This window comes from Peromyscus maniculatus, chromosome 11, assembly GCF_049852395.1.
Source record: "Peromyscus maniculatus bairdii isolate BWxNUB_F1_BW_parent chromosome 11, HU_Pman_BW_mat_3.1, whole genome shotgun sequence".
Taxonomy (NCBI): domain Eukaryota; kingdom Metazoa; phylum Chordata; class Mammalia; order Rodentia; family Cricetidae; genus Peromyscus; species Peromyscus maniculatus.
Window position 1 is genome coordinate 84,021,105 of NC_134862.1, and position 26,692 is coordinate 84,047,796.

Consider the following 26,692-nt stretch of genomic DNA (forward strand, 5'->3'; position numbering starts at 1 on the left):
TGTGAGAAGAAACACACACACACACACACACACACACACACACACACACACACACACACACACACACACAAGGTGGGGGGGATATGAACCTTCCACCGGAACCTTGGTCCAGCTGGCAAATTGCACTGTGGCATCTTTCTTTCATCATGTTCATTCACCCTCTCATAGACTGAAGTATTTTCATAATTCAAAAGTCTATTCATCATCAAGTCAGGGTAAGGAAGAATTGTGGGAGCCAGAGGGGTCAAGGACAGCACACAAACATGTCCAGCCCACAGAATCAACTAACCAGTGCTCATAATCACTTACAGAGATTGAACCAACTATCAGGGAGCCTGTATGGGTCTGAGTTAGGTCCCTTGCATATATGTTATGGTTGTGTATCTGTGTGTTCTTGTGGGACTCCTAAAAGTGGGAGTGGAAGGGTGTCTCTGACTTTTCTGCATGATCTTGGGACCCTTTTCCTCCTACTGGGTTGCTTCATCCAACCTTAATATGAGGGGATGTGCCTAGTCTTATTGTAACTTGTCATGCCATGTTTGGTTGATATCCCTCGGAGGACTTCTCTTTTCTGAAGGGAAATGGAGGAGGGGTGGATCTGGGGGAAAAGGGAGGTGTGGGGAGAAACTGGGAGGAAAGCAAGGGTGGTCATAGGATGTACTATACTTAGGTCAGGATGTGATATGTGAGAGAAGAATAAAAAAGTTCCTTCATCACCAAGTCTAAGGGGGAATTTAGTTCTATAGTAAACAGTCAGTCACAGCCTCAGCATCTCTTCATGTGCTTCACACCGATGTGACATAAATCTGCACAGGGATCCCCAGGCTGTAGGGTATGACTTAAAACACATCCATTCATTTACCCCTTCTGCAGTCAGTGATCACCACCCTGAGATCAGAATCCCTATCAGGAACTGGGCTATGAAAATCCATAAAATAGCATTCCCACCCTTAAAAAAAAAAACATAGCCACCAGTGAACACTAAGGTGAAATCAAGTAAAGCTTGCAGTTTAGTTAGCTCTGTATCAGCATCAATTTCCCATCTCAATAATTATGCCATGCTTATATAAGCTACTAAAAGGAAGGGAAGCCAAGCAAAGGCCCGATGGGAAATCTCTGTGTTATTTTTGCATCTTTTCTGTAAGTCTAAAATTATTTCAAAGTAGAAAAGCTTTTTAAAAAACCCATACTCTATACTTTATATCAATGAGTCACCTAATTCCCACCATACAGATTCAGAGTGATGTTCAACTAAAAAAAATCTAATTTTCTTAGATGAATGTCATTAGATTTCTTAATATTCAAAATATTCGGTGGAAAGAATGAGTTTTCATGTAAGATAGGTCTAGATTTGACTCTTAACACTTATGATTACTGTACTTTGAGCAAGCCAAATAATTTTACTAGATTTATTCTCCTCTTTCATAAAACAGTAAGAGCAATGCTTACAAGTAATCCTTTACAATGTTGGGGCCTGGTGTTGGGACTGGGGTACGATCAAATAAAGTGAAATCAAACAACCTACATAAGTCCTGGCAGACAGATAGGACAACCAACATTGGACTTGAAATGTTCTATATACCCTTGAGGCTTAGGAAAGTCTCTTCTCCACCTTCAGGTTTCTCAGCATGTGCAGACATCATTAGCTGTGCCCTGCTGCCTGAAAATATCCCAGCACTAATTCCACAGGAGCCTAGCTCATGGACACATCAGCCAGTAAGCAGTGTGCACAGAATGCAGGGAAAGCCCCCAGGTCCATCCCTCCTCTCCTGGCCGAAGTCTATACCCAGGGCTGCTCCACAGAGGCAGCTTCAATGAGTTATCAAGTGTGGTCAGAGAAGTGAGCTTCAGAACTGTGACACACAGTGCACAAATAAGTGGAATTAAGGTTATTCTCTCTTGCCTATCCCTTTCTCTTTGATTGATGTACTCAATCCAAATAGAAATGGAAGGTATTTTGATTATCAGGCCTCCAAAATCCCTAACAGTCATAAAGTACTCTACTTCAGTAATAAAGATATCTAAGTATAGAAACATAAAATAGATATTCTGACTTTTTATTTAGTTACTGTTTGCCCTTGATTCACCTGACACAACGTTCAGAAATGAAGAATAAGCTGCTTCGCCTGCCTCATATCAGCCTGTAAGCCCCTGTATTATCTGCTTAAAGGCTTAAACTGGGCCGATTAGACAGCCACAGGGCCCCCTCGGCTGCCTCTGTGGTTACCCAGGAATGTGGCATTGATGAATGCTGGTACAGAGCAATGAGCCGAGGGACTTTTTCCATGAACTCACCTCTGTGTTGAAGGGTACTCTGGAGCAAGGCTAAGAAGTTGAGCATTTAAAGTGACTTGTGTCCTTGCATCTCCCAATCTTTCTTTTTTCCTAAACCATCATTTCTTTCTTATCTTTTCTTGATTTGGGGTCTCGCTATGTAGCCCAATTGAAGAGCCTTCTGCTTCCACTTCCTGAATGCTCAGACATGAACCAGAATTTCTAAAATGGGAAAAGATTTAACTCTAATGTGAAAACTAGAATTTGTGCTCTAAACTGAGAATACAAATATGAAAAAGGTGTTTAGCTGTTTCAATGTTTGCTTGGATATGATTTATCCATAAATGTCACTACAAACTACATGAGCACAAACTAACAAATAAACAAAAGAGCAACAAAATCTAATGCAAAGAAAAGACAACAACCTGGTCCCTAAACCCTAAAGTGAGCTCCAAAAGTGCCTGTTAAAACTTGTCCTCCAGCCTGGTGGTGGTGGCACACTCCTTTAATCCCAGCATTTAGGAAGCAGAGGCAGGTGGATTTCTATGAGTTTGAAACCAGTCTGGTCTACAAAGTGAGTTCCAGAACAGCCAGGACTACACAGAGAAACCTTTCGAGAAAACAAAAACAAAGACAAACAAACAAATAAAAAATAAACCTGTCCTCCAACTTCTATCTCAGGATGTTAATATTATATCAGTCTTCAACATAAGGTTAATTATCTGCCTTAGAAACAGTAGACATAGCAATCGGGGAAGAAAAAGAATGCTCAACATAGGCAAACCCATTAATAGAAAAAAGTGGACAGCAAGAGAAACAAGAGATTGCAAAATTAATTCTAACAATTAAAAGTCTCTGGAACAATTTAGTTTAAGACCAAAAAAAAAAATTCACATACTTTTAAGAGTTCCACAAGAAGGTGTAAGATACACATTCATGTCATGTTCATATGTACACACACACACACACAGTGTCATTGCTGTCTTTAAGAAATGAGTCAGACACACTCAAATCCACAGACCCTCATGTCCCTCTTATAAAATGACATCATCTTTGTACATATCCTTGACTCACCACACATTATATGATCTTCAGATTACTGATACTAACCAGCACAGTGTGAGTGCTGTGTATAGTTACTCTATCGTATTTTAGGGAATTAATGCCAAAGAGGGGAAAAACTGTCTATGGGTCAGTTCTAACTTAGATTTCATGTAAATGGTGCTTGCATTGGTTCCTCAAAGATAGGGAATTTGATTAGAAAAATGTCAGAAGATGTTAGATGTTTGTACATCTGAGCAAGAACAATGTAAACTATGGAAACGTATAGTTAGAAGAACAAGGCTTCATCTGTTTCTGACAGACAAAAATGCTACTCTCTGATTTTCTTCAGGAATTTCCCTCTTGCTCTTCTTTCTCACTCAGTTCCACTGAATTCAAGGTTCTCTCAACTCATTTATTAGAAGAATTTCTTCCATGAATGTGTCACATTGAGCTGGTGGCTGGGACTGCCTGCTTGTAGATGTGACTCCAGTTCACTGCCATATATGAGGTCTCAAGATAAAGGTTCTGTTGAACACCAACATAGGCTCTTTTTACAGGAATCCATAACTACCATTTCTTCTGAAATAGCTTAAGCAGCAGCTCAATGCTTGGGATGATATTCACACACCAATAAGGCTAAGCAGTCTCAGGTCACACACTTGGGGGTGGGGCGGCAACATCAAAGGAAAAGCACATTGTGCAGACCCATCTTTAAAGAGCTTCAAAGTATTGACGAGAGGCCCCAGACAGCTCCCCACATTTTGATGGGAAACCTTCCTAGCTCTCCAGTGTTCTCAACAACAATGGAGCTCAATTAAATTAACCACACAGTTATGTTTACCAGACAGGTTTGTACAATATCATTACCATTGACTTCATTAGCCCAAATCACCCTCTGAGACACCCCAATTGCGAGCAAGGCGCTGAAGTAAAGCTGAAACATGTTATACTGCTATGGTTCTGAGAGAAATGAATCGATCAAAATTTCAAAGGAAGTTTTCCAACTTTGTATTGCAACCCACCATTAAGCACAGACATTTGGAGACTTAATGAGAGCCTCACTGAACATCTTGAATGGATTTTTCTTATGTGCACATACTTTCAATTTATCATGTGCACCGTCATTTTAAGCGCTAGCTGTGGAAATGAGAGAAATGATCACTAAAGTGCTTCTTGGACTCTTTAGGCAATTAGATGGAGGCAGGTATGCTGAAATTTAAGTCTGCCTGTGTAATTCTTTTTCTTTCTGAAAGCTTTTCCGAGGGGGAAAAATGGTGTGTGCTTCTGAGGTGAGCAGTGCTGAGCAGAGAAAGCAGAGCCAGTTTCTAATGCCAGTTAAATAACAATGAGATTAAAGTTTGTAACATGAACTGGCTTTTCGCTACATTAATTCAATTAAGGCTGTTTGTAATTGCTGATTTTTCCCCACATTGTAGCTCATTTCATATATAGAAGTTGAGGTTTCTCCATTAATAACTGTGAGTATAAGCTAATCTGAGCTACTTATGTAAATCTAGACTAGATCATTCATTGGTCAGTTTTTTTTTCAAAAACAGTAACAATAATTTGAAAAATTAAAAATTTTATCTGTTATGATTTTTTAAGAAAGTTTTTAAATATATGTTATTTTAATTTTTTCAAAAATAAAAGAATTTCTTTGATCTATCTCAAGTAATATAGCATCTACACAAATAAAATGGGAAAAATTTTAAACAATGTTCATTTTATTTGTTGGGATTACTTGGGTTGTAACTGGGAAAATACTGATGTATCACTTACTATTTTAATATATTGATTAATCAATTTGTGTGGTACTTGTTTTAGGACTTTGCACTTGTGAGGAAGTACTCCATGACTGGCCTCCCCTTTTAATTTTTTTTTTTAATTTAGAGACAGTATCTCACTGTTACCCTTGCTGGCCTTGAATCCTCCTGCATCAGCCTTCCAAGGTGGAATTACAGGCCTGTACTACAAGACCCAATCAAAAGTCCAATTTAATTTGCCATGAGCAAAGATAGGTTTGGTTGGGTTTTGCTTAAATTGGGGATGATGATGCACGTTCATATATATGTGGGTGCATTACTACATGGGGACACACATGTAGGTGTATGCATATAGAGGCTAGAAGTCATTCTTAGTGTGGTTCATCATGAGCCATGTACTATATTTTGGAGGACAACCCTCTCACTGGACCTTGGGCTTGCCAATTTAAATAGGCCGGAACAAGCTGTTTACATATTGAACTGTCAACTGAACCCAGAAATACATTTTTCACTGTTTTACAGAGCTCAAGGTGACTTCACACAAAGCTATCTCAAGACACCCAGAAGCCTCCTCTTGGGATGGCCGCTCCTGCTCATCATCTTCTTGGTTCTAAATTCAGAGTCAAGAACAGGGTTGCCCACATTCCCTGGGCTGGATGCTGCTGTTCCAGGCCGCTGGAGCTTTGCTTTTCTCTTTTATTCCAGTACTTGAATTGGAGGCAAACCTTTTGACATATAATGATGGATGGAGTGGAACTGGAAGGGATGCTTAACAGAGGATCAAGAGAGGATGGCAACGAAGATGCAGAACACAGAGGTGTTTGCGTGTAAGGCCCCTCTCTGTCTTCAAGATGGAGGTGAGTGAGTCTCCTGAGTAAACCAATGGATGGTGGGGCACTCCTGCCTTAAAAACTGTGAAAGTGGAGAGGAAGTCCCTATATCTTTTGCACCAGCTCCAAGAGACCAAGACAAAGCAGAATCACAAAGCACCAAGCCAGCTCTGTGGTCACATGATTTTTCAAGACACCAAGAGACAGAGATGGAGATAATCGACACACCTCCAAGTAGGTTAGTTGGCTGTGAAACTCCACCCCACCCCACCCTCCAACCCCCAGTTTTCAACTTTAGGAAATTAACTTTGGAATGATGGATCTATTTTGTTCAGTTTCTGCTTTCTCCAGCCCCTTCCTGCCTGTAAGAGCCAGCCTCCTCTCCCATGCTCACCTCACCCTGGTGTACAGAATGGAGTGCTGCCTGATTTGAGAATCACACATAAAGCTGCTGAATAGCTTTAAGTTAATCTCAACTTTTTTTTGACGCCCTCGGCGCTGTTCTCGAAAAGTTTGCTTGAAGTTGTCTCTTATATGGGCTCCTTAACCAGCTTGTACCCATACTGATGTATTTAATTTGACAAATCCAGGCAACAAATCAGAAATAAGCCTGATAGCTCATCACTTATTGAAGACTTTCACAGAGGGGCTGAAGAGATGGCTTAGTGGTAAAAAGGTGTGTGCTCTTTCAGGGGAACAGAAGTCCGGTCCCAGCACTCCCATCAGGCGGTTCGCAACCACACTCTAGCTCCAGAGGATCGAGTACCTTGTCTGTCCTCCAAGAGCACCTGCACTCATGTGCACTGTGTGCACACTGACACACATAGAGACAAATAATTAAAAACAAATAAACAACCTTCATTGCAGTTGCTGGGAAACTACTCACTCAGCAAAGTGGTGTTTGTTGTGCAAATAGGAGAATCTGAGTTCTGGGTTGCAGGGCTGGCTAGCCCAGTGCTGGGGAGAGAGAAACAGGAAGATTCCCTGGTGCTGACAGCCTGGCAAGTGGCAGGCCCCAGTCAAGTGAGTGAGCCTGTCTCAAAAAAAATGAGGTGGGCAGCTCCTGAGGAATGTCAACCAAAACTGAAGTCTAGCACCCACATGCATCTACAAAACACAGGAATCTATACCTCCACACACATGAACATGTGAATACATACCTACACACACACGCAAACACAACCTTTCAGAGAACACCCAAGCCCAGAGACTCTGCAATTTAAGTGGCTGTTCAGATTTCTCCATCATATAACCCCAAACTGTCACACTATCCTCCCCCCTTTACTTCAACCTGTATATACCTCATGTCGCACACACTTGCCAACGGCTCAGGCCTCATCTTACACCCTTGCTCTCTGCAGGGTCCCTCTTGTTCCCATCTGTGCCTGTGGAAATCCAATTATACTCCCAGGGTCCCGTCAAATTGTAATGTCTTACTAAGTCTTTCTCATCCCTTTCTCTGAGAACAAGGGATGTCTTCTTTTCCTGTGACATACACAGCACTCCCTCATGTTCAATGCCCGGATGTTCTGTATCCCTTTTCTCTCTGTGGCATAGAATGTAATTATGGAAGGTGTCTGGTGTTTACTCTATAAGCCTCTGTCCTGTTCGCATCTTTTTGATTCGTCTTCTTGCGTTTGTGTGCTTGTTTCTGCCATTTTGCTCTGTGTTGTGTTTTTTCACAGCGTGTCTTTGGTCTTTTATTGATTATAGGTCTATACCACCAGTCCCAGATTCTGCTTTGTTTGACCATTCCTATACATTGGAGAAAATTAGGGATATTTCCTATTTCATTGTTAAAGAATTCCCATTTTAATAGGATGCAAATGCTAAGCTTAATCCTGTTATTCAAACATCTGTTGTTACATATTTCGGGGTTAAATATCCTTAACTGCTTGCTATATTCTCGGTAAACATTGTGGACCGTTGCCAGGAACTTTCATAACCCAACTGATGGACACAGAAATCACATTTAAAAAAAAAAATCTTTTAAAATTCCAGGTGTGGGAAAAGCTTTTCCTGAAATTATCACTTACCTTTAGAGAGTGAATATTTGTCAGCCCTTGCAACAATCAAATTGATGATACCTTTGAGGCCATTTTAAACTCTGTACTGTCTGTTTCCCCGCTGTGTTCTCAGGCTAAGTTCAGCCTGCCTTTAAGAAAACAATGTAACCAATCTTAGGATGCCCTGGACTTCCCCTCTAATTAGTTTTTGAAACCTAAGCTAAGGACATAACTTGCATCTCAAATTATATATTGTTCCATGCCCTGATACAGAAGTAAGTGTGTGTGTGTGTGTGTGTGTGTGTGTGTGTGTGTGTGTGTGTGTGTGTGTGTGTGTGTGTGTGTTGTGGTAATCATTTGCTGAATAGGTTGAAAGCAACCATGAAGAAAACAAGTATCCATGGTAAATGTTGGAATAAACATGGAGACATAGGTGGATATCTGTATTGAGTTCTGGGTTGGTGGGGTTCAGTAAAACACTTTTTTTCTTTTATATAATATCATAAAAAATAATTAAGACAACAGATTCCCCATTTCTTTCCCATACCACATTTTCTGTGGTGTTCATTAAATACAGAGCAAAGCCCTGTGCTAGAAACAGAGAGAAGATACAGGGAGAGAAGTTGAGAATTAAAATTTTGTCTAAAGTTCATGAGTTCCCACTAGTTTGGTTTGGTTGTCTCTGTAGATTTCCCCACCATGATCTTGATGACAACAGCTGTGGCACCTCCACGGGACTGGACTAGGCCCTCTGCATAAGCGAGACAGTTGTGTAGCTTGATCTACTTAAGGGTGCCCCTGGCAGTAAGATCAGGATCTATCTCTGGTACATGAGCTGGCTTTTTGGAGCCCATTACCTATGGTGGGACTCCTTGCACAGCCTTGATACAGGGAGAGGAGCTTGGACCTGCCTCTACTGAATGCACCAGGCTCTGCTGACTCCCCATGGAAGGAATCACCTTGTTGGAGAAGAAACTGGAGAGTGAGTTGGGGAGGAGATGCTTGGGGTGGGAGGAGAGAAGAGAGGGGGATCTGTGGTTGGTATGTAAAATGAATAAAAAAAAAATTCTTAATAAAAACTCTGGGCTTGCTCTATTCCAAGAGGCAGAATCTTTTTTTTGTTTGTTTGTTTGTTTTTTTTTAATGCAGTGTGGCCACACCAAGATAATGGGAAAAGTCATTTGCAGTCTCCTTTTCTATTGCTTACATCTCCTCTAACCCTAAAAAACAAAATCAATAGTCTCATCAAGTCAACTTTCTCTGGGGAGAGTAGAGCAGACTCCTGACTCATGAGGGCCTTCCTTGTGGACTTTTTTTTATTGAGGTAAATGCTTCATTTCTGGGGAGTCCTCTTCCTTCCCCTCCTATTTTAGCATCTGGAATCAATTTCAAACTCATCTAGCCTACAGAGTTCATTAAAAACAGACTAGTCATCCCCTAAAAAATCATAGCTTTAATAAATGTTTAAAAAACAACAACAGACATTTGGCTGAAAAAAAAAAAAAAAACGTAGAGTATGCCCTGAGATTTTGGTGGACACAACTAATAAAAGATGTCAGGGGTATCTGCTCAGCATTCCATTTAGGACATTACCAGGAAAGGAATACTCACAGTGCACACCCCTACAGAGTAGAGTAGATCTACAACAGCTTTGAAATGTAGGGGTTGGTTTTAAGATTCAGTTCTTTAACTCCCAGTTTCTCCTTACATCTATTCATGAATTTGCTGTCCACAAATGTTTGTAAATATTGCTGAGGCCAGCTATGGCTCCCTGCTCCCTGAGTAACCCTCTCTGTGTGTAAATAATCTGTGACCGTATACCTGGTCAAATACTTGTGAGAAAACCTGGTTCACTTCTGGCTACCAGATAGCAAAAGCTCATTCCCAGATGTTCTGTGCAATAAGCATTCTCCCTTTCTCCAACATCTCTTCACTTCTCCGGGACAGCAATGTGCCTGCTCACTTCTAGCTCAGTTCCATACTGAAAGCCATGGCATGGGAATAGCATATACTATGCACTAAAGGACTCTTCTGTCCCTAGAACTGACGGAGAAGTACAAATTTGTGACCAGTGGTTTTAAAAAAAGTTGCGGTTGGTGTTTTGTGATCCAAACACCTTTTAAAGCCTGACTCACATCTGAGATTCCAGAAACACCAGTAAGGTGCAAACCAGTTCCTAGGGACCTACAAGACTTGGGATTCAATCTCTTGGGGGAGAATGGGAGGGAGAGGGGGGAGGCAAGAGATACATTAGTTGTCCTGAGACTTTACCCAAATCCCTTTCTCATAACCTAAAAACTGTTGCTTGAATCCTAAATGGCCTTATAATAAAAACCTGGAGCGAAATATCAGGATGAAAGCTGAGAAGCAGAGCAAACCACAACCACCACCTCTTACCTCACCAACTCCTCAGCCTGAAAGAGCCAGTTCCTGTCTGTTCACATCTTATATTCCTTTCTCTGTCCAGCCATATCACTTCCTGTTTCAACCTTCCTAGTGCTGGGATTAAAGATGTGTGATCCCAAGAAGTGCTGGAATTAAAGGTGTGAGCCATCACTGCCTGGCTGTTTCTCTTTTAGACTGGATTAATCGCCTGTAGCCCAGTGTGGCCTTGAACTCAGAAATCCAGATGGATCTCTGCCCCCTGAGTGCTAGGGTTAAAGGTGTACACCACCATCACCTGTGGCTAGCTCTGTCCTCTGATCTTCAGGAAAGCTTTATTTCTCAGATTACAAATATATCACCACAAAGAACCCCCCTTCAGGATGTGATTTGGTGTCGTTTTATGGGTACCTAAGCTTTTTAGGAATGTTGCATTTAAAAGAAATTTCTTCTACCACATGTTAAAGGCTCTCTCCCCTACTTCTAAAAGGGTCAGTGTTACTTGAGAAATATTTTTGAGCTCTCAGGAAAGGGATTTCTCTAACTTGTCAGATGCAATCTATGTCACCAGTATGAGACAAGGACATGGTGGTCCTAAACCCTCTCATGCCCATGACAAACAACTAACAAAACAAGCTTCAGGGAGAGGTATGTGCACTGCCACAGTTTCAGAGGGTTCAGTCGGTGCTGGCTAAGCCACAGCCTGGAGCAGTACAGCATGTGGAGTTGGAGGCTCTCCTCCTGACAGGGAGAAACAGAGAGAATGGACGTGAAGCATGGTGGTACTAGTTTCTAATCCTAGCACCCGAGAGGCTGAGGAAAGAGGGCTAATGCCAATCTGTCCACACAGCGAGATCTTATCTAAAAAGACCAAAGAACAGAGAGTTAGACACAAGACTATGAGAGAGAGAGAGAAGTTTGACTTAATTAACTTGCTTTTATGGTCATTTGATGATAAAATGTGGCTGAGAGACGTGCATGAGAGAATATTTAATGCAAGGGTGACTTTCCCATCTCTGATACCATATATTTAAGTAGTGCCTGCCTGGGCCCAGACAGCCTAGTCTAATAATTAATACTCTGGCTCTGGTTCTCCTTTTTCTTTGTTGCAATCATTATTATTGTTATTTTTATCATGGTGTGGGAGATAAGTTGTGTGGCCTTGGACCTTTGCCCATGCTAGACAAGAACCCTTCCTCGACTGTTTGAAATGATGTCTTGCTATGTGGCTTAGACGGCTGTGAACTTGCAATCTTCTGGTCTCCTTTTCCTGAGCCCTTGAATTATAGATAAACACCACACACCTAGCTGCTTTTCATTTTAAAAAGTGAGAGGAAGGCATTTTAGCCTGAAGGCAGGGCAGAGGCCCTCAGAAAGGACAAAGTTGAAGTATGCCCATTGAAGAAGGTTCCTTCCCAGTGTGTACACTAACAGATCAATATTGCCATGAGCCACAGAAGGACATACTGGGTAATAACTGACTGTATATATGACAGTGGTCTCCTGTCACCTACTCATGCCATAGCCATCATTTCACTAGATTCATCACAAAGCTATCGGCAGGTGGCACCATGCATTCACGTGTACAATTCTTGTTGTGCATAATTCTTGTTCATGTTGACACTGGTGTGAACAAAACTAGTGAGCTTCCAACTCCATAAAATATACAGCACAGTTATATCCTACAGAATATTTGAAAACAGTAAGAAATGGTTACTGGTTATGTATTTAGTATACTATACCCTTATCATTAAAGTGGAATATAGGAGGCTTTGTGGGGAGGAAAGGGATATAAGAAATAATGTAAGTATATTATAATCTCAAAAAAATTAAGAAGTATACACCCTCTACCAAAAAAGTAAATGTTTACTGCAAAGTCTTGTGTAATCTAGTGCCTCAAACATCTCATGCGTTCCCCTTTCTTTTTTTTCTTATCCCCCTGTTTTTTAATTGTATCATTTATTTCCTGATATGTACACAGTGATTCTGTACACTTAACATCATATACTTTTGTGTATCCTGGATCTAGCAGCAGCAGGCATTACCTGTACGTAGCTGAGGTGTGTGGAGGACTGGACCATCTGATTTCTCACATGCTGAAATGGCCTAAGACATGGTGCTTAGGACCTGTTTCTTCCATTCAGTGATGCATAGTGATTTTGATAGTCTGTCTTAGGTGTCAAGCTTTTCTAGTATTTGAATGGGTTTCTGTTGATGTGGAGTCTGGCTTGTTCCTCTGGGCAACACTTCTGACTTACTCATTTCACACATTGATTTAGAAATTCCCAATTCCTAGAATTCTTTAGAGATCAGTGAGTAAACCATAGACAAGCAAAGTGGCTTTTCCACTTTCCTGATTCTCTCTCAATAGTCCTGCCAATTCAAGGCGCTGTGAAGTTAAAGTGGATCTTTTTTTTTTTTGCAGAAGCATCTGGACAGCAGTATTGATCGTTCCAGCCCACTGAACAGTAGCCTTGAAAACAGAGGAAATTTCAGCTGACTTTTCTGATTCACTTTTTTTTTTTTGTTATATAGCTAGAAAGATGGAAAGAGGGTAAGGGGAAACCCCTCTTTCTTGCTGATCTATCCATGAAAGAAAGCATTCTGCTCACTACCCACCTGCAGCCATGCATTTGTCTCTACTCTCAACAGAGAAGTTAAGGACAGATCTGAACTACTTACACAAAACCCAGCATAAAGGAGGTCCGCTTTAACAGGCAAACACAGCTTTTCATCCAATAACCAGCTCCTTTATATCCCCAAATTTTGTTTATCTCCAGGAGTGCCACAGAGATCAAGAGTGCCTGGTACCTGTTTTGTGATAGTCTCAGCGAGGCACAAGAAACGAAAGTGTTTCTAGGCAGCTGTGATTATTGCCTTACAGGTAGAATGTGGACATCAGAAGGTCAAGGCGGTGATGTTGGATTATTTAGACAATTTTTCTTTTTTATATGAGACTCCTGGATGGTTGGAAATGTTTTCCACTGTGACAACAATTTCTGTATCTCCAGTAGTCAAGTATAGCTTTTGATTTATCTACAACAGGGTAGGTTTTTTTTTCCCCTTCAAGAATGAAATCACTGAATGTGCTCTAAAATTTGCACCTGCTCTCTCTTAGTATTATGTTACAGTAGCACATCTGAAGTGGAGGGCAATGCACGCTGACTTTCTCACCTCCTAGAACCTGAAGCTAATACCAGCCTGTCCTTTGGTGAGTGGCTTTGGAAGAGTAGTTGAACCTCTTTGGAATTTTTTTTCTTCATTCTTCACACACTGAGTATTCTGCTTCCTTGGTAGAATGTGTACTAAACAGTTGTGTCCTACCTCCATGCAGGTGCTGAAATGACACTATTTTCAAGGGCTCACTGCTCAAAACATCTGCTCTGACTTTCTTATGCGCTCTCTATGATCCGTCCTGAATTACATTAGATCTCTCTCTCTCTCTCTCTCTCTCTCTCTCTCTCTCTCTCTCTCTCTCTCTCTCTCTCTCTCTCTCACTCTCATATTCCTTCTGTCATATTCATTAGAAATTTCTAGATAATAAATATTTGCTTTATCATCCAGATGCCCTGAAACTTCCAATGAGCATGACAGGAGAGTAAGTACACAGAATCAAGGGAAGGACCACAAAACACTGACTCACAATACCTACAATCGGACAAGAAGACACATCATAAGATCTCCAGAAAAGGAGACTAGAAGGTCAAGATCTGGGCAGTGACTTCTGGCTTCCCTGAGTTCTGCTCCTGTTTCTAACTAATGAACTACAAGACACGTTTCCCCATGTCAACACTCTTCAACCAGAAGGACAGAATACTCCTGAAACTTCTAATTCAATCTCCCTCCCTCCCTCCCTCCCTCCCTCCCTCCCTCCCTCCCTCCCTCCCTCCCTCCCTCCTCCCCTCCCTCCCTCCCTCCCTTGCTGTGGATATCATTCTATATAAATAAAACACTGATGGCCAGTGACCAGGCAGGAAGTAGGTGGCCAGGCAGGAAGTAGGTGGGACAAGGAGAGAGGAGAATTCTGGGAAGCGGAAGGCTGAGGAGAGAGACACTGCAGCCACCGCCAGGACAAGCAGCATGTGAAGACACTGGGAAGCCACCAGCCACGTGGCAAGGTATAAATTTATAAAAATGGGTTAATTTAAGATAAAAGAACAGTTAGCAAGAAGCCTGCCACGGCCATACAGTTTATAAGTGATATAAGCGTCTGAGTGATTATTTTATATGTGGATTGTGGGACTGTGGGGCTTGGGGAACCTGGAGAGAAGCCCTCCAGCAACACTCCCTCCCTCCCTCCCTCCCTCCCTCCCTCCCTCCCTCTTCTTTGATGTTTTCCAACTTTCCTTCCTGCTTTTGAGTCTCTGCCAAACATAGCAATGGTGAGTGACTCCCTCGGTATAGCAAATGCCAAATATAGATTATTTTTCTCACATGGGTAAGCTTCCATTATAGTCACATATTTATACACTCAGATACATCTCTCTGTGCAATATGTGTAATATGCCATTGCATTTTTGAGAAGGATTTAAGTCAATATTTGTCTGACAGTGATGTCTTTTATAGAAGCAACATCATCTTCAAGTTGTGAGTTTTGGGTGTAAGTAACAGGTTGTGGTCTTACCAGTGACTTTGTAACCAGAAATAAATGGTTCCTGCGAATGAAAACTGCTTGCTATGGATATGTAGAGAAGTCTGTTGTTTTAAGTTTTCATACAATGGAGGGCCCCAGGAAGGGAAAATAGTTAAGATCTCCTGGGTAAACTGGGGTAAGTAGAAGGGAAGGGATAGGAGAAAGGAATAGGTGGGACTGAGATGGCCAAGTGGAGGGAGGGACAGGGAGGGAGAGAAATGAAAGAGATATCTTGGGAGAGGGAATCATTAGGGGGTTAGGGAGAAACCTGGTGCTAGGGAAATCCCCAGGAATCCACAAGAATGACACCAGCTAAGACTCCTAACAATAATGGAAAGGGTACCTGAACTTACCTTCTCCTACAATCAGATTAGTGACTACCCTAAATGTCATACTAGAACCTACATCCAGTAACTGATGGAAGCAGATGCAGAGATCCACAACCTGGCACTGGGCTGAGCTCCTAGACTTCAGTTGAAGAGGGGGAGGAGGGATCATAGGAGCAAGTGAGATCAAGATCATGATGGGGAAAACCAGAGAGACAGCTGACCCAAGCTGGTGGGAGCTTCCCTTAGGGGAAATGGCCCACAGCAGGCAGCTGCAGGACAAGGAAGGTAGATAGGGGTAAGAATGGGCTGCAGAGAGATGAGGCAACTTGGACAGAGGTGTGTTGCTAAGTCTCCTTCATCCTGGTGACTGGGGCTCTTTTTTGTTGTTCATGTTGTTTCTTTTTGCTTTTATAAGACATGGTCTTGTATTGCCCAGGCTAGCTGTGAACTTGCCGTCCTTCTGCTTCCTTTCCCCAAATGTTGAGATTACAGATGTGTACCACCATGACCAGTTTTACTCTGCTATCTTAAGTGTGACCTTCAAAATTGTCTAGGCGATGTTGATACTGATTAGTATGGAAAACAATAAATACATTCTTTCCAGGAAATCTATAAGGTTAAAGGTCAGGATGTCATTTGAAACCAAATATTTATATTATGTGTGTAATTTTCCAAACTTTTATGGCAGGGAATGATAAATAGGTATGAAAATTGTCACAATAAATGGTCCCTGCTTATGAGGTCCTTCTACAAAAATATTATCCACAAAAATAAATACTGACTTTTCCATAAATGGCTGCTAGCCTCCTGGTCTCTCATCTCATGCTGTGGGGATTTTGGCAGCATGCTTGACCGTAGAAGGACTTTCTGGTTAGTTGGTGGGTTGGTTGGTTTTCCCCAAAGACTCTATAAACTTTGGAAAAGAGAAAGTAAAGCAATAAATAATACTTGATGTGTGAATAAAGTCTTCTACTTTTCTATAGCTCTAAATTTGTTGCCAACAAGAGCATCACACAGAAGATGTTTCTAATTCCTCAGATGTGACAGAACTACAGTTCTGAACAGTGATGTAATGGGCTTGAGGCTCAGCAGCTCGTGAGAAGAGAACGCCGCAGTAAGGCTCAACATGTGCAGAGTGTGGCTACAAACAATGATATTTCAAAACATATATATTGGAGAAAATACTGTCATTTAACTCTTGAAGACAAATTTCAGTATTGTTAAACACAGTCTTCTCTTGGGTAAAGACTTGTACCGAAAATTTTCCATTTGGCTCTACGTGGTGATAAGAGGCCTTGGCATTTCAATCAAGACTTTGAAATGATCCCCTAAAATACTGTTTGTCCTCATGTCTTACCTGGAAATTACATAGTCCCTGGGAAATGATACACAGAGTTAGAGCTTTTTCTCATTTTTATGAGTTTTTGAAATTCTCAAACAATTTGTTTTGTTCATATTTTAGTTTACAGAATTGGGTATGGTTCCAGAGATTTTTTTGCACCATATAAGACCTAGGCCATTTAGTCTACAGGGCAGTTGTTAAAATCTGTAATGATAATGAATGTATCACTAAAAAAACTAGTGTTTCCCTAAAATCTACTAGGTAGCCTAGGTATTCCTCAGGTGGTGGCAGGAAAGAAGTGAGGCATGAGTTCCTAGAGAAGGGGTATTTCAGATCAAAGACTACAAATTAGATCCACAGAAGGAAGGGACATAATCAAAACAATTCATTAGCCCAGAACAGATTGCGCCTGAAGAGAGGTGTGTTGGATAAAGTAGAAAAACAGGATACACAGACAGATGGAAATGGAACAGGGGGTGTCAAAGAAGAAAGAGAGGAGCTGCAAGATAATCCAAGTCAGATTAACCTATATCCAGTGTGGAGCAGCCATCAAAGATGAAGGAGTCCTTGTGTATGAAATCCAAGAAAGGCTTTGGGAACAAGAGCCATTCTACTGTGAAGGAAGATACAGGAGGTCGGAATCCAGGGCAGAGTCAGTACAAGCACTGTCCTCTCCCACAAGGCTTTTGAACTGTTCAAGGAAACCTATAGTAAGACATAGAAATCGTTTTCATCCTGGTCCAGTACATCCACTTGTCTCCCTGCACAAATACATTGAACTGAAATAAGAATTTTACAAATAAGATCCCCTGCCCTGTCTGAGGCTAAGCACAGAATTTTCCAGCCTGAGGCAACACATTAAATAGAAATACTAGCTACTAATTTCTTAGCACTGTCACAATCCACTAATGGGGCACAATTCAGCAGGCTCTTTCTAAAAATTACTCTATTGATACATCCCATGGGGGAATAAATAGATAAATGCATGCAAGTAGTATTTATTCTTAAGAGTCACCCAATCAGGTAGGCAGGCATGGGGGCAAATACTTACGAACTAAGCAGTGGGGAGGTAGGAAGACTTCCAGTTCATGGCCAGTCTGAAGTCTGTAACAAGATCTTGTCTCAAGGGCCAAGGGTTCACTAGTAGAACCCTTATCTAGCATGCACGAGTCCCCGCAGGTAATACCCAAAATGTGGGTGGGGAGTCAAACTATTAAACAAACAGTAATGATTTTCTGTCATCCTCTGGCGACCACCCTCTGTCATTCCACTTAAGAACAACTTTCCTGTCGTCTATACAGAATTATGAGTAGACCTGTCTAAAACTGAGCATGACTATACCCCTAACACGCAATGACTTGGGCTAGAGAAAGCCAGCTTAGGCCAGGTAGTAAGACTCTGCCTTAGAGAGAAAGAAAGCTTCCTAACCAAGGGGCTCTCAAAAGGTGCAGTCTTAGGACCCCAGAAGAGTTTTTAAAATTACAGATGACTTCAAAGGATTTATTTAAATAGAGGGGCTATATACAGCAAATCTAATTTTTGATATTAGAAATGACTCATGTAAAATGTAATATAAATGTTTATCAAAAATAACTCTCCTGAAGGGAAATTTTTTTGCAAATCTTTTCAGTACTTGATAGAAGATATTGGATTTTAATATCTACTCTGCATTCAGTCAAACATGATTCATCGTCTTCTAGTCTTAGATGCAAAACACTTTCAAAGAAGACATACATTCCTAGTCTGCCTGAGCTATCTGGGATACTCCTGTTTGCCACCACACCAAAACACCACAAGCAGCAGTTTCATAATGGTGTGTTAAACTGTAGAGTCTGACGCCTTCACTGGTGAACTTCACACTCTTAAAACCCATCAGGCTATTTTTCACGTTGAATAGATGCTTTTCCCCAGGAATAGCATGTACTCACTGGTCATTTGGAAAACATTGATTTGCTGAGTTACTTGGATACTGCAAATGCTGACATATTTCATTATACACAGTATTAAAAGTCACATCTGTCAATAATACCACTGATGCCATGTGGAACATATTTCACTCTTGGGACACTGCCAGGCTCAGCATGCCAATGACAAGGTTTCAAAAGATTCTCACTCTTTCTTAAAACTGTTACAGGCAACTGTCTGTATTCTTCCTTAAGGTAGCAAGCTCACTTCATTCATTTAAAATTTTCCATCTCCAAATGCTCACATCTGAAATCATGAGCTTGTCTTTCTCATAACTCTTTAGGTAATATCAATCCATGATAAATGATAATGCTGTGACCCAAATAGGAAATAACTTTCACAGGCTCCTGTGCTAAATCCCTGGTTCTCAGTTGTTGCTGCTATTTGGGGGCAGAGGTTGTGGTGGGTAGAAGGTCAGATTTTAAATGGTTGCTTACTAGGGTGTGCCTTGAAGATGATACAATGGGACACTATCCCTTGCTCTATGAGTGCTGAACACTATGAAATGAAAAGGCTGTTTCTTTGCGGGGGGGGGGGGACCTCCTATAATGGATGCAACCATATACAAAATGCAAAGAGACAAGGCTTGGTTTTTCAGTGCAGTGCTTCAGGCTGGGAGGTCATTTGGAAGCTTTGTCATTGGGACAGTGCACTCTCTAAATTTCTAGTCAGAACCAACTTGCAACTTTAAGGGTTAGACACACCACACATTCTCACACACCACACTCAGTCACACATACACACACTGACACAATTACATTGAACACATATTCACACCACACACACACACACACACACACACACACACACACACACACACACTGACCTCATATTTCCAATCACAGTCAGCAAACTAAGCTTCCTCTACTGCTCTGAACTGGACATCTCTCAGACTCATGTTTCACTTGCTCTCAGAAGTGTGTTCATCAGAGAGTTACGTTTTCCCCCCCAAAAGGCAATTCTATAGTTTAGAAAGGTCCTATGCTAGCGAATAAAGGAATATATTCACATCTCCATTTTCCCAGAGTACGCAATTTGGTCACATAGTAGTTATTTAGAAGGAACGTGTGTGGAACTATTTATTATTTCAAGTAGGGTCACCTTCACAGCCCTGGAACAGAAGCAACCTAGGGCTGAGGAGAATCTATATTTCCAGACTAATTAATTTACATTATAGAGAGCTGGGCAAGTGGAGATTAAATCCCTTCTATTCCATAGATTGTTTTCTCTTTTAGGAACTGTAGATGCTTTCGAACATTAACCTACACCATTTCTCTAGGAAACGGGTCTCTGTAACCCAGAGAGCTGGAAGGTCTGTACCCACAAGGCTGCTGACAAAGCACTGGGCAGTTAGGTCACTCTAGTCTGGAGTCTGAGTGTACTATGTTGATCGAGAAAACATTTTCAAACTTCAAAAGCTAATGTAGAGGGTCCTTGTGTGCGTTCATCCATGGGGTAGAGCCCTAGCAGCCTCAACCCAAGTTTTGCCACTGAGGTCAGCATGGCAGATCTGCTACTCTAACTACTGACCTCCGGAAAGATATTCAGCATTTTCACCCCCCAAAATCTCAGCATCTATAAAAGAAGTGACAAATGATAGTATCCACCTACCAGGGTTGTTAAAAGGATTAAATTAGTTTACACCCTCCTACTCCCAGCCCCCCATATACCCAAGAGAGAGCTTGGGAGAGGTCCAGGTAGAGAGAAACACCACATCAGTGCTAGCTATAATTATTCTTTCCAAATTGTGCACTCTTTATTTAGCACCCCAAAGTCAATTTTTTAAGGTCTGAGTGACAACATTTCCTAACTTAGAAGCAAGCCTTGCAGAGTCTTAGCATATGATCAAATTCAATGTGTTCTATTGCTCTGTTCACACCCCTCCATCTTTCCTCCCTCCGTTTCTTCTTCCCTCTATTACTCCTCTTCCATCTTCCTAGGCACTTCCTTTCTTCCTTTTCCACTTGCTTTCTTCCTCTCTTCACTTCCTCCTCCCGTCTCTCTGGGGGTATCTTCAGAGCACTGATAGAGAAGAACTCGCAGTATCCACTAAGGGAATGTGGTATGCATAATGGAAAAGTTCACCATTTTATGATGTGGGGGAGATATGCACACAGAAATTCAAATTTCAATTCAGAGCCAACATAATAGTTATAGAGCAATCCCAGAAGAAAAAGCATCGAATTCTACCTGTAGCCATCAGACAAGCTTTTCCAGAGAAGGTAATATATACTAGAGTCATGGAGAATGAATAGAAGTTTGACAAATCAAGAATAGTTTCAATATTTAAGTCTTCTGAGGATAGATAGATACATTGTTTTAAAATTTTAAAGTTTACATGTCATAATTAAAAAAATACAACCCTGTACCAGTCATAAAACATGTATCAATCATCAGAAAACATTTGTTTTTTTTTTTTGAAACAGGGTTTCTCCATGTAGTTTTGGTGCCTGTCCTGGATCTCGCTCTGCAGTCCAGGCTGGCCTCAAAACTCACAGAGATCTGCCTGGCTCTGCTTCCTGCGTGTTGGAATTAAAGGTGTGCACCACTGCTGCCTGTCCAGAAAACTTTTTATCTAGAAATAAAGCCTAAGCCAGTCAACATTGTCAAAAATGAAAACTGAAATAGATAAATGTTAAAGAATACAGATCCCAAGTATTACTATATAAAAACACATAAATATGGATTTAAAATGTATAGTTCCAGAGTTTTTTCTCTGCAAGCAACTTAACATACTTGATAAATAATATAAAAATGATTAAATTCAACTAAAAATAACAAAAAATGAACTTTGAAATGCATACTAGAATAAATGTGAGGAACAAATATAGAGGAACACATTATTTAAAAGTCTAGGAGTCATTTGTAATGTCATAAAATATAACCTATGGAATATATGTATGAATGTACAAATGCTTTATACTGCTCTGAAATATTTCTAACCCATTTATAGGACAATGTTTCGGGAATAATGGACATGCAAAAAACAGAAAAACAGAAATAAAACTGCTTTTTGGGGGAGGCACGGAATCTCATATAAGAGGCAGTACCTCCACAGATCTGCTTTTCCTATTCCTATAGGCTTAAGATGGCAAAATACATACCAATTAAGTAACGAAATGGTTATAATGATATCCCTGTATATACATATTAACATTAGGGGAGTTACTATTTAATGACAACACCATGGTAATTATTTGTGGAGAATTTTTCAAAAGCTAGACCCTTTTTAAAAAGGGGTTTTCAAAAACATAAATTCTATGAACAAGCAATGCATTTCTTGTGATTAGTCTCCATGGCAAATTATGAATGCACCATGGGATTTGCTTGAAAGTCCTTACATGGTCAAGTGCACCACTTTGGGACGTTAAACATTAGAAATAAAGCAAACAGCTCTCAATGTTTTAAACAGTCAGGGGCTTTTAGGTTTGTTTTTAAATGCTTTCAGGATAGGTTGTACTGAGGTAGAGTGACTTCAGATTAAAACACTCTTTAAAGTATGTGTATGTCATTCAAATGCAGAGAGCCTAGGTCAGTCCCATGCAGGCTCCCTAGCTGTTGGTCCAGAATCCCCGAGCACCCACCCATTAGCTCAGGTTGACAGTTCTGTAGCTTGGTCTGTTTGTAGGGCCCCTAGAAGTGGGATCAGAATCTGTCCCCGGTGCTTAGCTGGCTTTTTGGGGCCTAATCTCCATGCAGCAATGCCTCACCAAGCCTTCATGCAGGGGAAGGAGCTTGGTCCTGCCTCAACCTGATAGGACATACTTTGTTGACTCCCACGGGAGGCCTGCACCTTCCTGAAAGAAGAGGGAGTGGATGGGGGCAGGGGATAGATGGGAGGTGTGGGAAAGGAACAGGAAGAGAGGAGGAAGGGGAAACTGTGGTTGGTAGGTAAAACAAATTTAAAAAATTAATTAAAATAAAGAGAAAAAGGTATGTGTGTGTTGCTGTGGGATGTTCTGTATGGCAATGTGTTGCTCTGATTGGTTAGTAAATAAAACACTGATTGGCCAGTAGTCAGGCTGGAGGAAGTATAGGCGGGACAAGGAGGAGAAGAGTTCTGGGAAGTGGAAGGCTTAGTCAGAGACACTGCCAGCTGCCACCATGACAAGCCGCATGTGAAGATGCCGGTAAGCCACGGGCTACATGGCAAGGTATAGATTTATAGAAATGGGTTAATTTAAGATATAAGAACAGTTAGCAAGAAGCCTGCCATGGCCATACAGTTTGTAAGCAATATAAGTCTCTGTGTTTACTTGGTTGGGTCTGAGCGGCTGTGGGACTGGCGGGTGAGTTTTGTCCTGACTATGGGCCAGGCAGGAAAACTCTAGCTATAGTGTGTGTCTATGTGTGCATGCATGCATGTGTGTATACACGTGTGTGTGCACCTGTGTTCAAGTACATACATGCCTGTATACAGAGAACAACTTTCAGGAGTCGGTTCTCTCCTTCCCCCAAGTGGGTTCCAGAAACAGAACTCAAGTCCTCATCCTTGACATCAACAGCCTTCATGGTCTGAACTATCTTGCTAGCCTCACATTTTTTGAACATGTAAGTCTTGTCATGACTATGTGGCATTCCTTGTCTCAGTGTCCTCATGTGGGGCCCAGTGGCACTTTTTAATGCACCTACATCCAAAGGCAATTAAGGAAATCTATTGTGACTGGAAATCTCAGCTATTAAGTTCGGCTTTGACTCTTAACGCCTGCTTTTATTCACAATTTGTTTTTCAAATTACAAAAGTCATAGATTTAAAGAAAAAGGAAAAGTGAATTAATTCACAATTTTAGCAACCTGGGCACATGTAAATAGTATCCACCCTGACTACAGGAGGATTACAGTTTACAAAAGAAATTAAACAAGTAATAGAAAAAAAGGCATCCATGGATTTGGCCCTGTGCCCCAGTTACTAGCACTGAGAGAGTCTGTGTCCTGGAAGATGAGTGCTTCTCCAGGTGCCAGGGCTCCTGGGGAAGGGCATTGCACTCCCAGGACAGATGTTCCTGCAAGGATCTTCATTTCTGGAGTCCCTGTTTTACCACCTCTTGCTTTTTCCATCCTTTAAATAGCAAAAGAGCTTCTCACAGTATCCCTGCAGAAGAAAGCCCTCCGGGTCATGTCAAAAACTGGGTTAAGTGCATGTTATAAGCCAATCATTGGCAAAGAACTCAAAGAGGTACAATCTCTCCCCTCTGCCTATACCACAAAGCAGTTAAGAAGTGCCTTCCTAAACCAAAGTGTACCCCAGGGCAATTTAGAGTTTATTAAAATGGGTTTCTGGGCCCCACTGCAGAAGTCAGATTGTATAGGGTGGAGTCTGTGGGATATCATTCTCATCAAACTAGGAGGTAAACGAGAATCTGCATGTCGTGATGAGCAAATCTTATGTTGTGAGAAAGCGCAAACACCTAAACAAAATGAGCATGTGGGGTTTGGAGAGACAGTGATAGCTCAGCAGTTAAAAACATTTACTGCTCTTCCAGAAGACCCAGGTTTGATTGCCAGCACACACACAAGGTGGCTCACAACTATCTCCATTCCCAGGGGTCCAATGCCTTCTTCTGGCCTCTGGGGGCACCAGACACACAAGTGAATCCAAGCTACATGGGCAAGGCAGGCAAAATACTCGCACATATAAAGTAAATTTTATTTTAAATGGGCATATGTTACAAAGGGGCAGGAGAGGTGAATTTTGAATAATCAATCAAAGCTCATCCTGTATCTCTTATTACTATTTTAATTACAAACATGCTTACATTAATTTAAGTATTGTTTTGCTTAAAGCTACCTCCGCACATACTTTAAGCTTCACCTAAGATTTCTATCACCTCGCTAGATGTGTATAATATACTCTTGGAACAGGTAGCAGAGTCTCAGCAAATCACATGTGATCAGCTGCTCAAACCATGTGGGGGAAAAAAGAAACAGGCACAAGCTACCACCGAATACGGTCTGTGAGCTTCACTTCCAATCTTTGATGTAGCTATAAACGAAAGCTGCCCATGTGGTAGGGAGGAGCAGTCTGCACCATTTTGGCTTAGGAGGCTGGCCAGCTCTAGAATCCCAAAGCCAATTAAGGTCTTCAGAAGTAGGTCCATTGTAATTGTGCCTTATAACACTATTATATCAAAGTAAGGATGCAGCCCAGTTTCTTGTGGGTATTTTGGAAGCATAACATTTCATCATCACTCTTATAGGCCTCTCTGAAGCTCTAACTAAGGCATTTAAATTTAATAGTCTGGAAGCTTCTATCACTATTCAGCAATGGCACCCTTCACACATCAGTGAGCCAATACAGAGAAAGCTGGAACACTTCTATGTGGAATTCATATTATTTGACAAACTTTAAAAAGGGGAAGAAAATGGAGGTGGGACTTAAATTTTCCTAACCCAACAAGAACCCACTGCCAACTGCTTTTATAAAAAGCCCCAGAATAACACTTCACCAGATGTTCCTTTAATTTCTCAGGGATTAATGTGAGAGTTAATTATCCATTTTAACTGATTAAAAACAGAAGCAAAAAGGCACTCGGCTCTGAACCAATGCCTTTAATTGTATTATAGACCCTTGTTCATTTTACTTCTAAGAACCAAAATCATTTTGACATAGATAGATAGATAGATAGATAGATAGATAGATAGATAGATAGATAGATAGATAGATAGGCCCAGAATGAATCTGGCTGGCTGGCTGCCAACATCTGAGCCTGTGATCACTGTTGCAAGCCCTGCAGAAAGCTTGCACTTACTCATGTCTGCTAGCAAAAAGACAGACAATGAGAAAAAGAAAATGTTATGAAATGCATGGTCAGAAAGAAAGTTAACTCAATACCACTTTCTTTTTCCCCTCGTTATATACCACATTGCTAACAGCAAACACTGAACTATAACACAGAAAATCCAAATTCTCAAAGCCATTTCCCAAACCTTTTCCTTACCTAAACTGGTAAAGGTTTGGATTGGGTGTTTATGTGTTTATTTCTAACACCCATTCTGAACATAACCTAAAGGTAACAGTCTCTCTCTGTCCCATTGATCTTTGAGCATAGTGTTAATAGCATTTAAATAAAAAATGGTCACAGGGGAAGATTAATTGCAAAACGAGAGGAAACCGAAGGTGGAATAATCCTTTCCCTCAATAAGAAAGCCTTGTAAAATGATCCTGATGACATCAGTTCTGAAAGCAACTATAGCCTAATTTCAGAAGCTTGTTTATCGAGAGCCGGCTTGGAAGAGTGGTATCTTTATGCCAACTGTGTGGTTTATGGTTTTAAAATATTTCATAAATGATCTTTTTCCTTCAGAATTAATTCTCCATCTCCTGCCAGAGTTATGTGTGGATGACATTAATTCTCACACGTCACTCACCAAAGAAGAAGCCAAATGTTTAGTTGGAAATGAAGGAAACTTGAATCTCGGCCCTGTCACTTGAGTATCAAGGCAAGGATTTTGTTTCGCTCTCCATAGGACAACAGTTCTCAAACTATTTCAGCTTCAGAATTGCCTGAACATTTATTTGCTTTTTTTATTTTTATTTATTTATTTTTTTAACAATTTTCCAGGTTTCATTGATTATTGTTTCTGGCAACCACACATCAAAAACTAATATCCTAAAAGGAGCATTCTTAAACTTTTTCACGTGTGACCCCATCTCAGCAGACACATTTTTAATTAACCTCAGGTATAATCAAACATTGACTGGTTATAGATCACAAAAAAAGTCATTTTAAAACAACTCCTGTTCTACAAATAATTTTTACCATTCATTTAAAGATAAAAGCTAACATATGCCAACAAAATGGATGGCCCTCTCTATTTTTAAACAAGGATGTACATTTTGTCTGAATATTTGATACTGCAGGGCATGTACTGTCTGCATTGTCTTTCAGGATTGATTCGCATTTTGATTTTATAATCATCAATGCTGAGAGCATGACTTCACATGAATATGTAGAATGTCAGAAGTATATGCAGTGATATTTCAGAAATTATTGGAAATTTTGCCTCAACCCCAAGACAGACAGCATTTAACAATTTTGAAAATGAGACTCAAGTCACCAACTCAAACAGCAATTCTAAAAATCAAACATTCTAACACAATGCAGCTGCAGCCCAAAGACAAAC

At 40.9% G+C, this 26,692-nt stretch overlaps 1 protein-coding gene across 6 annotated transcripts in view; it reads right to left on the reverse strand.

Annotated features, from left to right (window-relative positions):
• The window catches only part of Rgs7 (regulator of G protein signaling 7), a 395,639-nt gene that overhangs the window by 187,654 nt on the left and 181,293 nt on the right, over positions 1 to 26,692 (reverse strand). The gene's annotated exons all lie outside the window — the stretch shown is intronic.